Genomic DNA, 14080 nt, shown 5'->3' with positions numbered 1-14080 from the left:
GCAAACTCAAGTCAGGTTCTACTGAAACATTGCTGTTAACATTACTTCAGTAAAGTGTGACAACAATTTTTATTTACTGCTTTATTTTCCTCTGCCTTTGTCAAGCTTGGTATGTATTTTAGCTGTATGGTAGCTTTTTACTTTGAACGTATTTGTGTATTATTTTCAATTTTCAAAGTTTTTGCAACCAATTAATGTTTTTTCCTTATTTATTTACGATTACACTAGTTCCACTGATTTTCACGGATATTTATGCGACTGTTTACGATACATATATATATAAGATTATCCTTAAAACAAAGATTCAAACATTGCATTTTTATAAATTGTTTTGAAGTAATATAAAATGGATTGCAGACGTTATAAGCTACATACCAAATTTGTATTATGTTGACACCTTTTGCTGGGAAAAGTGATGATTTCGTAGAATAATATAATTCAGCGTAGAACTTAGAACGAAAACAAACGCCCAATAACTTTCTATAAGTGCTAGATCTGTACTAAAATACCGCATGATGATGTTTAAGATTTATGTGTGTTGTAAATATTTTTTTTACTATAGTACGTAAGGGCTTAGAAATATATATGTGGTCTAAATCCTAGAAGTCTATTTTATTCAATAAAAGAAAAGGTGGTAGAACCCAGTGAAGTATAAAATATGAAGTGTGTAATTTACTTACCTACAGTCTGGTTTTGGCCTAACGTGATTGTACATATTTTTTGTATATCTAAATGTTTCCGTGTACGTTCATGTGTAATGTATTGACAACGGCAAGTGCAAGATGATACGTTTGACGATTTGACTACTGAGGATTTGAAAATGGGGTTTTAACCCCGAAACTATAGTCATCACGACAAAATATAGGATTGATTGACGACAGGTTTGTAACCTCATTTTAGTCAATTAATCAATCCTGGAGGCAAATATGAATAAAATAAATATAATGTGGTTATGTATCTTATGACCAAAATTAAAATTCAATCATAGAGAATTTTTTTATTTTTTATTAGATATTTCAAAATACAAAAAATAAAGTATAATCTTATAATTGTTTTCTCAAGGAGACCTAATGTATGTTTTATTCTTATAACAAACACTTAAATAATAACCGTCACGATAATTAAGCGGAAACACAAAAGCATATAATGACGGCTAGTTTCTATCAAATGCCATAATATAGAGAATATATGGTAGCAACGAGTCGTTAAATTTATATGAAATTCAGTAATAAGATTGCAAGATTCAAAAGAGGATTTAACTTATTTAGGAGGAAAAGACGGAACAAACAAAAGATTATAAGGCTCTCATTTTGTTTGGTTGACATTTACTCGTAAACAGAATCAACCCATCCAAGAGCTTAGCGGGGTTTTCGATATCCAATTTCCCGTAACCTATCTAGTACAAGGAAACTAGTTTTTATTAAAGTATAACTCATTAAAACTACGTAAACTAAAGTATGTCTGAATAAACAAATTATGCATGAATCTATTCTATTTATAAGCTATATTCTCCAAACTTCTAACAAATACATATTATGACTTTTATGCGCTATTTAGGAATGTATTACTGAGTATAATATTAGGCCTACTATGACGTAGGACAATTGTTTGATATTTAAAGTGACACTAATTTAAAATTTATAAGTGTTTCTATATTGACATATGGATTGAAAATTAAAATAGTAAATAATATATGTCGTACTTATTTTTATAAGCACAATCAAAAGAATCGTGATAAAAATAGGACCGGATGACGGAAAATCTTGTATTTAGCGAAGAGCGTGATCTTCCTTAATTTTCATGCCTCGACGCTGCAGCGGAATTTTTACCATCCAACTTTTCTCTCAGCTTTAAATTATTTCTGTAATTTCATTCTCGGCATGATTGGCGTCATATTTTTAAATATACTGTTTTGAAATGTTTCGTATACGTGTGTAAACATCACCACTACGAATAACCAGTAAAATATAAAGTTTATCATATAATAATGTGAATACAAATATAAACATGAATAATATGTCTTCTTTTCTCTTATAGACGGGGTTCCTGTAAGTACCACGCACAGGCAGAAGCCCATGTGATATTTTTTTATATCATGTATTGTAATGCTACATTATTATTTAGAAAATAAAGATTGATTTGAAGTAATTTAGAAACTTAGGATTATTTTTGATGGGTCAAAATGAAACAAATATCTACAAATATCTGTATTTGTTCAACAGTTTCTCTTAGGCAACGCCGTTAAGCTTTAAGTTTTATTTTTAACTTTACCTCAAAAACTATTTAAGATATTATAATAAAAATTTGGTGTAATATATAGTCAGAAAACTGTCTTATCATTTCATAAGTTAATAAGATGTTAATTTTAATGACTTAAAGTTTAAAGTGAGTTAAGTTTTTAATGATAATCATTAAAAACATATTTTGGTTTCAAAATTGTGGTCATTTCAATTTTTATAGCTTAAATTACTACAAAATTGTCAATTCTATGAAAAAAGCTAAGAACACCAAGTTTAACGACACCAAGCTCAAAAATGTCAAATGATGAATAGCTGAAAAGTCACAATATTTAGGGGCAAATGTGGTCACTACTGCTTGGACTTATGTTGCCTGGTTTGTAGAACGAAAGATTGGGATTCCACAGCTATTTATATGTAGATCTTTTTGAAATTGCTGCTGATATCAGTTAAAAAATAAAAGGCTGGATTTCTAGCTAACGAGGATTTTTTGTTGTTGGAAAAAATGTTATTCTTATTGTTTGTGTTAATTTGACTCATTAAATCTATTCATACATTTGTTGTACTTCTTTACGGGACACCCTTAAAACACGGGTACCCGTGCAACACTACACCCTATTTATTACGGTGTAGTAAATAGTGACATTTTTATATTTAAATGAATCACAGAGTGCATTGTTGTAGTGGTTAATATTTAGGTTTGGTACTGGAGGTCCAAGATTGAATCCTCACAGTAAGTATTTGGAGTTTACTTCAGTTGGTCATCCACCTATATTGAACATTTTAATCAGATAGGTTTCTTAATGGAAAAGAGATAGTTTTTGTATTAAAAAACTCCACACCTTACGATTGCTTAGTGTTACAGATTTGTCAATCAACAGCAGTTACATCATGTTTTTCATTAGTTTATAATGACTTAACTAATTGTCAAAACTGAAAGGAAAAATTAACTTAAATCTAAACTCTATAAGGGAAAAAAATGAGCAAATCGTTTATAACCAAGCTACAAACTATTGCTATAAATATTACAAAAAATAAACTAAAAATTTAAAAAGACACAGTTTTACAATCAGAAAAAGTTTTTCTGAAATTATAGAACCTATTCGTGTCCTTGATGAACACAAAAGTTGTACAATACTCTATTGAGTCTTATTAGGAGAAATCACTTCATTGTAATCTTCTAAACGCCTACAACAATAACAAGAGTTGTTGCCAACTTCCTCTTAAGTAACTTCATAAAGAACTGCACTGAGTTGTTAAAGTTTTGTTAAAGCTTAATACAGAGTTTTATCACGAACTGCTGTCATTACTCTCCCTCCATATACGTTATGATTACGAGTTAAATAAGAATTTAGGGAATTTTGCTCTCTGCTAATACTTTTGGACTCATTTTGACGTATAGGCTACTAATATACATATTGTATTGCTTTAATGTCAGAACCGATTGCTTGATTATTAATTTTAATTTTACTAATAATTGATAGCGCTCTTATTATTTCAACGATGTATATTCGTATGCACTAAACCTATAAAATTAAAATTAAAGAAAATCAATTCACATACTAAATGGAATAATTTTATTTTTTTCCTCAAATATCACTAGAACTTTAAATGCTGAAATACAATTGATGAAAGAGTTAGAGAATTGGTTTAGCTGCTAGTATAGCTTGGTGGCTGAGTGATTTCAGTGCTCACATGATAATCAAAAGGTTACCGAATCAATTGTGAGAGTAGTTTATGGTTTTATGCTAGTTTGAAACTGCAGCCAGCTCACCTTCGTTTATGGGCATTTACTAAATGGCCCTTGCTATGAAAATCCCCAATCTTTGTAGGTAGTTCTTATAAATCATCTAAACCATTCTAAACCATTCTAACCATTCAAAATCCGCTCTAAATTAATTTGTAGCTTGAAATACACAAAGTACGTCACCAGTGAGTAGTTTTTAGAATTAGAAAAAGTTGAAATTTTCTTCTTTGCATAATTTGATATTAAATCACACCCAAGCAGAAATTCAATTGAATAAAACAGTAAAACAATGAACCATAACAAACATTTTAGTTACCTACTATAATCGGCTTTTTCCAGCTTCGCATGTATTCTCAATAGACATCATATCCACAGTAATGTAATGGTTTTATGTAGGTGATCTCAGTGTTTGTAAGCAGCTCAGGGTCAGTGTGAGGCCTGAGTGGTATTACAGGTAAACATCCATTAGATGATTGAACATTCGGTGCTCCAAATGGAACGTTTGATAAGACACCTGCTGGTCTTGTTTCGAAAACTCTACACAGTAATTTTACCCTATTTTTTAAGGATTTTTACGCCATTTTAAAGTTTTGATAGTGAAACGGTCCGAACTACACTACTGTGACTATCCAACCTGTATTTTTTATAGTTTAATTTATAGTTATATTTATTTTGCTTAAGACAATTATTAAGTGAATACAACATTAATTTAGGATATTTTTTACTCTACACCTACGCCATAAAGAGTGATTAATCTACCATAAGCAATTTACAATTATTATCAAAAAGTAGCCAATCTAAAATCCATTTTCATAATCTGGGTTGTCTCTTGTTTACAATCTGACTGAGGTTAAACATTCAACTGAGTGATCGGCTGTTAAATTACAATTCCAATTTAAACCGTAATAAATTTGGACGGCATCATTGAATCTTTAGACTACTTTAGCAAAAATCAAATTCTTTAGAGTCGGAGCCCTAAATAATATTACCCTTTTGGTTGTCATTCGTCACTCTGCTAAATCTCTATATGTCTATTTTATTATTACGCTACATGAAACTTTGTTAACAATAAAACTTTATTGTTTTAATATTTAACCCCACATATTATATACCAAAATGTTCGTCTAGGTGTGTAGATTTGCAAACCAACCTTACATTTTTGAAAAAGTCCCCTGGGCTCTCCCCCAGAGGCTTTTAAATATCCCATGTTATCCTTATGAAGAACATATTTGTTTACATTATGATCAGCTGGATAATTTAATTGCTGGTAATATTTTAGTTTCAATTTTTGGAAACATGTGCTACAAAAATCTACTGACTTGGTTGAAATGAAATATTTACTATTTGAATTTGGGTGGGTATAAATATTACTATGAAAAAAGCGAGAAAGCCTGGACAATTTGATATACTAAAAATAAAACTGAATCGACACTGTGCTGCATTTCTTGAGCAATCATTGAATGGACCGATTTGCTTTCTATAAAAATTAACTATGGAAAGTCATAGAACACCACCAAGTAAAAGAAATAAAAATAATTTTTTTAAAAATTTATAATCGTTATTATGGACAAGCTAATGCAACTATGAGTGGGAAACATTGGAAATAAACAACTCATCGTAGTAATTGGCTAAGTAAGACGGCTAGATAAATGATTTAACAGTGAAAACCCTTATTGTATGAAGAGTACAGATTAATAATTTAAATTAACTGTTAACTAATTCATAAGCAATATTATTACATTGCAATTATTAAAGACCCATTATATGCATTCAATTTATTATAGAGATCCCACAAAGAATCCTAGCACCAACACAATGCAAAGTCTTTGTACATTCTCTTGAGTGGTTTGAAATAGAACACCGCAGTTATTATTTATTTGTGCTCCAGGGTGAACCTTAATTGCCATTATTTTCAACCGAGCTATTCAATATTTCACTCGTTTAACACCCAATCACTGTTCATTAATACAAATTTCGCTCTATTATGTTGTCTTTTGCATTGCACCGATAAAAACGGCTTTGCATTTTCAAAATACCGAATGATGCTTGTTAATACCTAACATTGTTTTGTTTTATAATTCTAAGTTCCAACTCGAAACTTGAGTTACCAATATAACCATAATGGATGTTGCCTTGTAGACGACACACGATACACGTAACAGCTTAACAATATCTGATGTAATCTGAGCTCTGGGACTGGGGCAAGGCTGATCGATATTGCTGACGTAACTTGTTAATATAAATATCAACCAATTTTAGCTGATGAATTGGTACGTGATAATTTAATGAAAATCCAATTTTCAAACTATGATAGACTACATGATAGAAGGATATATTTGTGTATGAGATGGTTTAGATTTTTAAATGGTAGAGTAGTATTATTAGTAGAAATTCTCTGTCACCCAATGTATACATTTTCAATAGCTACATTTTCAGAAATACTTACTCATCCTAACAATATTTTGCTGTATTTTTCGTTTTGTTGGCAGTAAAGGTTTTTTGTTATTTATATCAATGTTTATTCTTCTAGTTCCAAGTTATATATCAGACAGAAAACATCCTCGCATACCTTCATTGAAAATTTGCTATACTTAATGGCTTAGTAGGCAAACGAAAATTAGCTATCGTATACCTTTTACCTAAGGAGTTTATAAAGTATAGAGAAAGATGTCGTAACTCAAAAGACTTATCTGTTTAATTTTTTTATGGTAATCATTTGGGCTAACAGCTTTATAAGGTTTTCGAAATTATGCACTGAATTCGAACGGTAAAAAAGCTATAATTAGTTTATGGACGAACCCAGACCTCAAGGACAAAAGGAATCCAAAGTAATAGACCAAAAGCAACCTTGCTTCGATTTATGGACAAAGCGTTGTCCAACCAGTCAGAAAAGATAAATAAGGTAAAACTTTTAAAAGTTTTTCTTTCAAACTAATTAATAACTAGAGTTTATCACACAATGTTGCAGATAGCATTTGAATTGCTGGTATTATAAATAACCTACAGTGGGTTACACTAGTGTATCATGGGTCTATCTATCAATCTGACCAATCGAACGGGATTGACTACATTAATATTTTCTGCGTCTATGAACGTTTCCGTGTATACAAAAATGTTATTCGAGTGCAAAATGGCGTCACAAGGTAGGGTGTTATTGTCCTTAGCAATGGTAAGTTGGTGGCCAAGACTTTTAATTGGAAGATATTGAGTTCACCCATACTGGCATGCACGTAGTAGTTATGATGGGATGCACCCGATCTGCATGTGATTATTTTACCACTAGTTTGCAACAAATAGTTGAACATGAAACTTTTAATTTTTTTATATAAAGATTTTTTTAACCTAATTTATGAAAGTTATGACAAAATAGAAATTAAAAATGAATAATAATTGTCATGATTTATTTATGCCCATTTACCTATTTATTTATTTTTATTTATTCACTTATTTATTATTTATTTTGTGGGTTTTAACACTTCACAAAATTTTACAATTTTGAATACAATAAGGTGTTTTGAACTAAATTTAAGAATATTCAGACAAACAAAGCACATCCAATCAAACCAGAGGTAACGTAAGCCATGGTTTCGTGTCTGAGTCAAATCGATAAACTGGCGTGAGAGTCGTGTCGATGTTAACAATGGTTACCAACTGGATACCAAACTGAAGATGACTGGATACCGAACTCAACGTGGAGTTGTAACAAAAAAAATCATTCTCTACAAATTACAAACAAAGTTTTATTTAATGTGGAAAAGCTGTATATCCTGTTATGCCAACACTTTCAAACATTACCACATGTCTACAAATATGCAACAAAGACTTTGTAGATCTTTAATTAAAATGTGTTACGTTTTGATTCCTGGTATGAGTAGCCATCGTCAGGCCTAATCGGACACGTGTTTTATAGCTTAATATATGTATGTTCACAGTATAGTACAGGCTTTTTTGTGTTCAAAAGTAAAACATAAAAAATAGATATGTCCTAATATATTACAAATAGTCAAGAAGGGAAGAAATCTGACGACTCCCCTATCCAAAGATTGTGGCGAGGAGTAAAAAAAGGGTGTAAGGTAAACAGCTCACACAATGGAACACTAATCGTACAATGTCCACAATAAGCCTTTGAACAACATTAACTCACCATCACCAACAATAAACTTTAAACAAAGAAAGTATTTAACATGGTTGTAATTAAAGTTTTAGCCTAATTTTGTAAAGTGTCTTAATTATGTGTCTTAATTATGTGTTTTCTGTGTGTTTTTAGTCTCATCCCGTGTAGTTAGATGCCACTTTGGTCTAGTCATTCTTGTCTGAAACAAATATTTTGGGCTAGGTGAATCTAAGGTAAGTTTACTTCACCTAAATCCTAAATATTTACTTTGGCTCATTTCCAAGGACGATAAATCTATATTTAATCTATGCTTTAACTTTGGAATCTGACAGATTGTGATTTTAAAGTAATGTTACTAATGCTGCTATGTTATTTCGTCAATTTCGTCAATATACATTAGAAGCCTTTTCTTTTATTATTATTTCCTTTACACGTACCTCTATAAAACTTCCAATATTTTTTTTATTGCTAGTGAGATGTAATAGGCAATGTCATATTAATACAATAATTCAATGCCTTTTAAAAGGAATATAATGAAAAAAAACAGGAGCCTTCAAAAGTAACATCCTGGCGTGTTTATGAGAAATTTTCTTTTATTTTTGTGTATGTATATATATTTTTTAATAAAAATATTTATCACTAGGTAAGTTAGCGTTAGCACAGAAAGTTTTAATTATATAGATAATAAACCTTATTTAAAATTTCCCATGTGAATTTTTAGTTTCACTAGATACGTTTGCATCTTCTAATTTTTGACAACTAAAAACTACACGTCATCAACTGTATGGCATTTTTTTGTTTGTTAAAAATACACTTTATATTGAAATTGAAATAGATATACATAATTGAGTATACAAGTGACTTATATTTCCCAACCCGTTTAAGACTACAATATAATATTATTATGCTGATAATTGCAATGAACAAGTTTGCAGTTCCCGGTTTCACTCACATAGCAAGAAACCAATTCATTTTCTATTTCAAGTCAAACAAAAATTAAATTCACAATATAAGGGTCCACATTATAAATAACTATATATTTTTTCAGATTTACTGCTACATTTTCTGTTCAAACTATTTGATAAATTTTAATGTGTTTAATTATGCTTGGATAATTCGATGGAGGGTCTAATCTAGCTAACAATCAGTTCAACCAAAACTTCTCCAGAATTAATCAGCCTCATCTTATCGAGGAACCTCTAATCTCACTGAAATTGACAGCGGAATTAAATTCTCGATGCTACATTTTTCAATACTGTCTTGTTCTTGATTATTTGGTTTTACTAAATAATATATTTGCTATTGAAATCTTATGGAAACAGTTTGTAAAGACAAAACTCATTTTTTATTGGATGGCTTACATATTAAAAAATACTTTCAGAAATATTCTAAATAAATCCGAATGGTTTTCGATCTATGAAACAAATGGACGGATTCAAAATTTCCTTGTAACAGCTGTGACTGTCGTCTTGAGTACCTATAATTAAAGTTTTTTAACAACGTATATGTCTAATTGAAGCAATTGTAGCCATAAGGGGGTTTTAAGTGATCTCGACATACGGTCTTATTCCTCCATAGAATAGCAGAATTTTTCATGAAAATTTCAAAAATATCGACAATCACATTATAGTTCTTCTTGCAAATATTAATCGTTTACATAATATTACAGACAATATACTAAGAATTCATGAATAACTTTAAACAATTAAACATTTCTAATTACGGAAAATTAATGTAAATAAAAATCATCAAATACTCCAAGAATGACCTTAAATATCCAACAATACTTTGGAAAATATAAGCCTATTGTACCTGTTCCCATTTTTTTTAAGTGCCTAATGTGAGATATATTTGTTACGCAGCGTTCCCTTTTAAATCTAACTACCAATCTCATAAAAGAATTAGGCTATATTTAATTGTAAAATTAGTAATATCTTGTGTGAACTATTAGGTCGGACAACTTAGTAGGTCTCCACAATGATCCAATCAAGGTCAAGGCCACATCTATCACACTATCTTGCCTTGGTCTTCTCTTGGTTCACTGTTGAGTGGGACTTCAAATAAACAATTTCACAATAATTTATTTATATGTAAAATAACTTTGTATAACTGTTATTGGTTCCTTATCAATTTTTTGGACTTAAAAAAAACTTTCGACATTTGCTTTTAACAAGCAGTCCTGTAAGTAACGTATTTTAGTACTTTCATTTATATCAACCACTCATTTTTGCCGAAATTAAAACACGAAATAAATAATACAGATATAATTAGCTTAAGTATTCCACTTATATGAGATAAGAAATTTAACCAAGCATCTAAATAACAAACAGTGATACTGTCAATTTAAAAAAAGTCTGCATTTGATATTTTGTATAAAAAAAATTAAATTAAATTATTTTCTAATGGCAATACCTTTGAGGAAAAAGGTAGTTCATCAACGTCTAAGACTTAGAGCAGATCCTAAGATATGCAGAGTAAGATTGTCTCATATTTGCGGCCCATAATAGTCATAATATGTTCCATTAGCTCCCAATCAACGCAGATTTATAGGTAAACAAAAATTACTACAAAATAAATTGCATTAGATATCACTAATCACGATAGCATTCCTGCTTAAATTCAACTTGCACAGTATTCAAATTCTTTATCGTGATTCGAATTGTTTATTTAAAAAAAGGAAATGATCGGGTTTGATTGAATTTTGTCACTATACTTAGGTGAGTGACCGTTGATGATATAATAAATATTTACATGCTCATTCTCCAAGCATAGATTGCAAGCCATTCCAAGAATTAATTGGTCTAAAATGTTTTCCTTAATTTTAAAATAAAACACTGTCCAACCTCTAATCAATATTTTTTATACCATCATTTAATGTGTTATTATTATTAAGAATTGTTTATTAAAAATGTAGTAGTAATTTAATTGTGTATTCAGTGTAGGCTACATTAGAGGGTTCTTAAAATATAGTTCACAAAGGCTACGGATAGTACCTGCTTTCCAGGTCAGTGAGTATTGATCAAAGTTATAATTATAGTTTGTGTTTAATAATAGCTGATCACGTAATAACTAAGACAAACAAGGGAAAACTGGTAATTTGATCGAATCCTAAATCTTTGAAAGATCTAAAATCTAACGAATATAATTGAGTTAAAAAAAAATCCAAGGTTTTCCAACGTTATATTTGTAATTTGAACATTTTATCGTCGTGTTCTAAGATAAGTAGATATAGAACATTAATTGTTCTTCGTTTTGGGTAATATTAAGTGTAATTTCATATTGCTATCGATTTTATAACATAATTTAAACGGCTACACTGCAATTGTGTTTAAAGGTAAAACATAAATCAAAGTTTTGTATTTGCAGTTTTGAAATCACTTTAGTGATTACGAACACAATCTGTAAAAAATTATACAAAAACATAAATTTGTTTAATTTTATTGGTACAAAGTTAGAAACACACTTTTAAATTAGTTCTTCAGGTCTTCTTTGATACACGTATCAAAAACTTTTACGAATGCACTAATCTATGATCAATAATCATTATTGTATAACAAATTGAAGCTTTAAATTGATGGATATAATCTAAATCTTGAAAAAGTTGCAGAATAAAATGTTAAATACACAACAGAAACTCATAAAGTTGCTCAGAAAACCCCAGTAGAGCGGATAGTTAGTGTAAATTAGTCTCTTTGTTGCTTTGTTCCACTCTTGTGCCATTTAAGGCAGACCGACTAAACGGAATTCTAGTTTACAAAGGAGCTTTTTATGCTAGTTAAACACCCCTAGAAAAATATTGACTTAGAAAAATAAAAATCTGTCAATAACAAATAAAGTGTTTAATTTAAATAATAATTGCTTTTGTATATAAAAATCTGTTTGTTATAGATTTAAAACAAGAATATACCCCTTAATAGCCATATAACAGTGAGAAGAGATTTCAAAGGCCGGACATTCCAACAAGTTACCGGCCTCTAGTAACAGGTGGGAGGGAGAAAAACTGATTATATCGCATGGACTTATTTTAAATAGTTATTTGGCACTTACAATGAGCAAGAGGACAAACTCCTGGCTAGTTTCACTCACACTCACACATGTGTAGGACTAAGACACACACACGCGCGTGATCGCAAACTGTCGGCCACGGACTGACAACTCCAGGTCCTCGCGCACCTCCGCGACGCAGCGACGACGCTACAGTCGATACGGCCGCCGCCACCACGCCACTGTGCCATCTCACCACCATAATACTGTGCCATCTCATCACTACACCACTATACCATCTCACCACTACACCACTGTGCCATCTCACCACTACACCACTGTGCCATCTCACCACTACACTACTGTGCCATCTCACGATTACACCACTGTGCCATTTCACCACCATAATACTGTACCATCTCACCACCATACTACCGTGCCATCTCACCACTACACCACTGTGCCATCTCAACATTATACCACTGTGTCATATCACCACCATGCTACTGTGTCATCTCACCACTATGCCGTCTTAATGTGCCAAAACTCAACAATTCCATTATGTCATCTCACCACCACGCCAACATTGTGCCATATCACCACCATACTACTATGTCATCTCACCATCACACCCCTGTACCATCTCACCACTATGCAACTGTCACCTCACCATTTCGCCACCATACCACCACGCCACCTGACTACTTTATACCATAATGCCAACTTGTTCGATATGTCATAATCTTACTTAACTCACCATGTCATTCATTACGCAACAACACCACGAAACTACCACACCACTATGCCATCTTACCACCACACCACTATTCCATCTCACTACCACACCTCTATACCATCTCACAAATGATAATATGATGAGCTATATGTGTACATAATGATAGTATGATAACATGGGGAGATAATATGATAATATGACACCATTGTGCCATTTCAACACTAACCTCGATACTTCATAACACAACAACCCCTTACTGCCGTGCACTTCGATTCTTCACCACAAAACTACCACCACAGTCCATGTCATATTACCACCTCACCACCGGGTGTTGCAATGCCATCAGGCCACTACGATAGCCATGCCACCACGCCAGCTGACTAATTCCACAGTGCATACCACAGTGCAACCTTGCTTATAACTGCATTCCATCAATACACTTTGCTCGCCATGCAATCATGGATATGCACCGTACCATCTATTTCTACCAAGCACTATGTAGCACGTCACACGGTTTTCTTCCTTTTTTTATCATTGTTAGACCGACGATTGGTTATTTCCATCACTAAAAATACCTATAGATAACATAAGCTAACGAGTATATATGTTTTCTACAAAGCTATACAACACTTTTTGCTATTAACTAAGGTAACCTGGTATAAGAATAAATCCCACTTTTGTTACACGTTGCACCATTGATTGTACTAGTATTTGCACGTTATAATATAGCCTACATAAAAATAATGAATACCTCTACTGTGAAAAAATGTTGTATTTTAACTCAAATACGACAAAACAAAACGATAACGATTAAAATTAATGGTGAACCTATAAGTCTAATACATAAACAAAATTAAGCTTCATAATAAAACTATGCGACGCAGAGTAGCCGTCGTTCGCATAGGATTGTCGAATATAAGTATGAAATGCTTATTGTAGTTATAATCGTTCTTTGCGTTTGCAATAGGGAAAGATGCGGTTAGGTAAAATTTGGTTCTTTAAATTTAAGGTATGCTAATAGTATCTACCATAGCCATAATATTCTGCCTCTGCACCTAAAAAAATAGAAAAAAGGCAATTATAAAACATTTGCACAATATCAAAAATTAGTTTTTTAATAAAAAAACATGAACATTTCTGTAAACAATCCTACTTTGACAGTTCTCATTGTGTATTGCAGCTTTTTGTTGCTGTTTAGTTCAAATTAGCTGTTGTCATAAATGCAAAATAATTAATGATACTGCACCCTGTTGGTAAACCTT

At 31.5% G+C, this 14080-nt stretch overlaps 1 protein-coding gene across 1 annotated transcript in view; it reads right to left on the bottom strand.

Annotated features, from left to right (window-relative positions):
• Window positions 1-12251, bottom strand: part of LOC128993320 (uncharacterized) — a 47196-nt gene extending 34945 nt beyond the window's left edge. Inside the window, exon 1 of the mRNA XM_054417137.1 lies at window positions 12146-12251. The gene's annotated coding sequence lies outside the window, so the exon portion shown is untranslated. The remainder of the gene's footprint in view (window positions 1-12145) is intronic.
• Between the last annotated feature and the right edge of the window lie 1829 nt (window positions 12252-14080).

This window comes from Macrosteles quadrilineatus, unplaced genomic scaffold (assembly GCF_028750875.1).
Source record: "Macrosteles quadrilineatus isolate MER2022 unplaced genomic scaffold, UCM_ALF_1.0 Scaffold_4__1_contigs__length_99947679, whole genome shotgun sequence".
NCBI lineage: Eukaryota > Metazoa > Arthropoda > Insecta > Hemiptera > Cicadellidae > Macrosteles > Macrosteles quadrilineatus.
The sequence above is the reverse complement of the archived record's forward strand: the minus strand, read 5'-3'. Positions and strand labels throughout refer to the sequence as shown.